Raw genomic sequence first — 5046 nt, forward strand, 5'->3', positions numbered from 1 at the left:
GTCCCCCCCCCCTCTCTCTCTCTGTGTCCCCTATCTCTCTCTCTCACTCTCACTCTCCCTCTCTCTCTCTCTCTCTCCCTCTCTCTCTCTCTCCCTCTCCCTCTCTCTCACTCTCTCTCTCTCTCACTCACTCTCTCTCTCAGAGCAAATACCCTTCCGCTCCCCCCTGCACCAGGGTTCATGCCTCAACGCTCTCAGCCACGATCGTATGTCGATGTCAAATGTTATAAGATCCCTTCAGATAAATGAATTAAAATGTCCCGTTTGTCCTCAGCAGGCTTGTGGAAAGGTATATTTGTGGCTTTGTGGTTGTTCTAATGACGGTGGATTAAAGCAGCCCTCAGGTGATCTATTCATACATCCTGGTTACATTTGAAGGAGGTAGTGTTCTCAGACAGATATCTAGCCCTGCTAATGGCTGCCAAGACGGGGTGGAGGAGTTCTTCTGGGGGTGTCAGGTTTCAAACACAAGCAACCACTCAGCGACTTCAGGTGAGTCCCGTTTGACGCTCACTTAAGGTGACAGCTGGAAAGGGAGAGATGCTTTGCTGTTTGGGCACAGATACTGTTCTATCCGCCCCTTCCCTGGCAGCCACAAGCATGGGGAACGTCTTCTCCTAATGCAGAGGGTGAGTCGTCCCTGAAAGATTCCTTTTATGACTGATGGCCATCTGGACCATTTCTGGGAGGTTTTTTCCCACTTTTTTTCTTCCCCTTTTAAATAGCAGTGAAATGTTGAAGGAAAACAAATGAAGAGACAGCCCTTTGAAAATGGATCTGTCCCAGCAGCCCCCTCCCTCGATCCCGCCGCTCCCCCTTTCCTCCCTCCCTCCCCCCATTCTGACCCCCTCTTTTCACTTGCGCGGGCTTGACGAAAGACTACACTTTCCCCCGTCTCACACAACGCTCCAAACCGGTCTGGGGATTGGTTGGGGTAGGATGGGGGAAGGAGATGTGAATGGAAGGGTGTCACGAGAGAGGATGATGCATAAGGGGAGGGGGAGAAATGCAGTTGAGTAGTCTGGACTGGATGTAAATTGATGTGGGACAGAGGGAAAACAAAGGGGGCATATGATGGAGGGATAGAGAGAGGTAGAGAGAGGGATAGAGAGAGGTAGAGAGAGGGATAGAGAGAGGTAGAGAGAGGGATAGAGAGAGGTAGAGAGAGGGATAGAGAGCGGGATAGAGTTGGGGAAAGGGGTCTTTGTTCTGGACATCTGAAGAATATTAGAGGACTCAAACCGTTTGAGTGCCAGGGGCTTCAGGTGGTAGAGAGTCAGAGGATGTGGAAGAGCTCAACAGAGGAGAGGGGTGCACGGAACGCCCATGTGGTTTGAGGAGAGTGAGAAGAGGAAGACAATGGTAAACACTGGAGAACAAAGAGAGCGAGAGAGAGAGAGAGAGAGAGAGAGAGAGAGAGAGAGAGACTGTGTTTACATTCTCAGAGGAGAGATTCCATCCCATTTCCTAGTTGCTGAAGTGTTGCTTTTCTTCAAACCACTGTGTTTAAAACTACAATTCCTCATCATCACTTTGGCAACATGACGACTGTATGATTAGCCAGTCAAGAGTTGCCATATCTTGTTTCTCTTTCTGACCACTCTAACATATTTCTGCAGTGGTATTCAGGACCTGACAAACATCAAAGGAAGTAATACACACCTCCCACACATGTCCCCATTTCAAAACAGAGTGATACGCTACACTCAACTATGTGTTGAGACGGATGGGAAAGATTAGTGCATTGACAGACATTCCTAACAACTGATGTCAACACAGTATCAGGAGTGTATGCTCAATATGCCCTTACAAACCAAAATATAACCTTCTGTACAATGTGAGAGATGAGCTGTTGGGTTGGAGCAGGGTGGTCCCCTATCTCTCTCTCTCTCTCTCTCTCTCTCTCTCTCTCTCTCTCTCTCTCTCTCTCTCTCCTCCTCTCACTCCTCCTCTCTCCCAAGTCTCAAGGGGCAATAACATTCCTCAGTCTGGGCCGAGAGAAACTGAGGGTGTGAGTTCTTCTGACCTGGGATGCCTCAGATGGATGGCTGGTAGACTGGCCGACAGCTCTGGCCGATTGACCAAGTATTGAACTCGCATTCCTGACATTCTGGCACCAGTCAGTCAGGTGAGGTCCCTTAGGCCTGCTGTGAACAGATGTCACCTTACACCCTGAGAGAGAGAGAGAGAGAGGGAGGGAGGGAGAGAGAGAGAGAGAGACCCAGTTTTGTAGGCTACTGTGGTCTGCAGGATTGTGCTTTAAGATTGTTCTCCTTTTCCACATCCCAGAAAGAGAGAGAGCAAGAGAGAGGGAGTTAGAGCAGGAGAGAGAGCAGGAGAGAGAGCAGGAGAGAGAGAGAGCAAGAGAGAGAGAGAGCAGGAGAGAGAGCAAGAGCGAGAGAGCAGGAGAGAGAGAGCAGAAGAGAGAGCAGGAGAGAGAGAGCAAGAGAGAGAGAGAGCAGGAGAGAGAGCAGGAGAGGGAGAGAGCAGGAGAGAGAGAGCAAGAGAGAGGGAGAGAGAGCAGGAGAGAGGGAGAGAGAGAGAGAGCAAGAGAGAGGGAGAGAGAGCAGGAGAGAGGGAAAGAGAGAGAGCAAGAGAGAGAGAGCAAGAGAGAGAGAGCAGGAGAGAGAGCAGGAGAGAGGGAGAGCAGGAGAGAGAGAGAGAGAGAGAGAGAGAGCAAGAGAGAGAGCAGGAGAGAGAGCAGGAGAGAGAGAGAGAGCAAGAGAGAGAGCAGGAGAGGGACAGAGAGCAGGAGAGAGGGAGAGTGAGCAGGAGAGAGAGAGAGAGCAAGAAAAAGAGAGAGAGCAAGAGAGAGAGAGAGCAAGGGAGAGAGAGAGAGAGAGCAGGAGAGAGAGAGGAAGAGAGAGCAGGAGGGAGAGAGAGAGCAGGAGAGAGAGCGAGAGAGCAAGAGAGAGAGCAGGAGAGAGGGAGAGAGAGCAGGAGAGAGAAAGAGAGAGCAGGACAGAGGGAGAGAGAGCAGTGGCGGTCGGTGACGTTTACGATGGCCTTATTTCTGTTACTGGATATTGGATGACTGTCTTTCAGATTCCATTCACCCAGCTCAATGTAACATTGATAGGTTAAGGCATTATACTTGAATTTGCCCTATACCCATCATGACGTTGCTACAACTTAACAGGTCGAGAGACAAATTGGAGTAATTAAGGTGACAGACAGTGACACATTCCATACCGCCTTGCACATTCTTGCCTGTATCTAGCTGATCCGAGGTGTAATCATTAGTCAAAGCAAGCGTTTCTATTGGACAAACTCAGGTAAGTCCCACCCCGTTTTATTTGATTCTGTTTAAGAAACGTTTTGCAATAGAATTGGCGGAATGACTACACCCCTGATCACCCGCACACACAGTTCACTTTCATAGGAGCCACATACAGGATCATCACTTTGCTTGTTGTATAATTCCTTCTCGGATCTACGGGCTCTCCTCCTCTCATCTTTTTCCTTTACTTGTGGACTTCAGTGCACAACACAACAGCTGTCTATGACCAATCGCAATAACCTCCTCGAGCAAAACCTTCACACTATAAGCCCTAACCGCTACACATCAGACATCATTGTCAAAATGTTATCCGTTATAGTCAAAGAATTAGAACTGAAAGGTTAGTAAACCCACAATCCAATCCATGTGTACAATCAGGCAGTACAATGTACAGCAAGCAGTTTAGCAGCTCTGATAGGTTGGAGGATGCCTTCCTGAAGTCATCATAATTACTGTGTAAGTCTATGGAAGGAGGTGAGAACCATGAGCCTCCTAGGTTTTGTATTGAAGTCAACGTACCCAGAAGATGCTGAAAAATATCTGTCCTCTGGCTACACCATGGTGCTCCCCTAGAGGGTGCTGTTGAGGCCACTGTAAACCATTGTAAAACAGTGTGTTTTAATCTGGTGACGTGAATATATTTAGTATAGTTTTATCTAATAATGATACATTTTTGACTGTTCCACTATTAAAAAAGTTCTGAAATACCCTTCCTCCTCTGAGAAACCTCCACTGATAGAGAGACGGCGAGGAGCGAAGGAAAGCAAATAACCTCACATTAACATCTGCCTTGAGGTCCTACTGATTAAACCCTGGTGCAGCACGCCCACCCATCCAACCAAACACTTGCCTTGTTTCCCTTGGGTAAACAGCACAATGATTGGTGCTCTTTACATAACCCCCCACCCCCCTGCATTGACACACTACAAAAGGATTTATCTCGCACTGTAACTGTGTTTGACTTCTTTTCCAGGGCCCTGCTGCACACATTACTTGTCTTTCATTCGGGCACGGCCAGACACACGGCTCGGGTCTATTGGTCACTTCCTGTAGGAAAGAGAAAGAGGTGAAGCTGAAAGGTTAAAGTGGAGCCCACTGACCCACATGATAAACAGCCAGGACCATTCATGCCTACTCCGTCATTTCTGAGCCCTCACTCACAACGTTCAAACAACCAGAGAGCCAGAGAACCAGCCCCCCCCCCCCCCATCGCCTGACCCCCATCCACGCAATCCACCCACACCAGCTAAGCTCTCAGTCTCTCAGTCCAGATACCCCCACCCCCCCATCTCTCCTATCACTGTGAAGGAGAGAGAGGTCAACATAACTCTTTCCCCCCAGAATGCAACAGAACTTTATATTGCCATTGGAAAAGGAGAGAGAGAATAAGTCATCTTGGGTGAGTTTAGATGAGCAATTATCCTTTTCAACACACAGAAAGGCTTTATCCCCCCCTCCCCCATACACACACACACACACACACACACACACACACACACATATTTCTACTCCAAACAGCCCAGGGAGTACAGCAACATTTGGACTAAATGGGTAAATGTCAATCCGTCACAATATCATGCCATTGGAATGTGTTATCTTTACCATGTACTATTTTTACCTTGGTTTACTTTTAACCATCCAAGTTGAACATTTTGCGTTGGACATGAAAGGTAAAACGTTTCATGTGGAGATCAGTTTTCAAATGTTATTACATTGTAATGCTTAGAAATTAGCATGAGAGTTATGGCCGGTGGATATTGCATTTT

Source organism: Oncorhynchus nerka, linkage group LG9a (assembly GCF_034236695.1).
Source record: "Oncorhynchus nerka isolate Pitt River linkage group LG9a, Oner_Uvic_2.0, whole genome shotgun sequence".
NCBI classification, from domain to species: Eukaryota; Metazoa; Chordata; class Actinopteri; order Salmoniformes; family Salmonidae; genus Oncorhynchus; species Oncorhynchus nerka.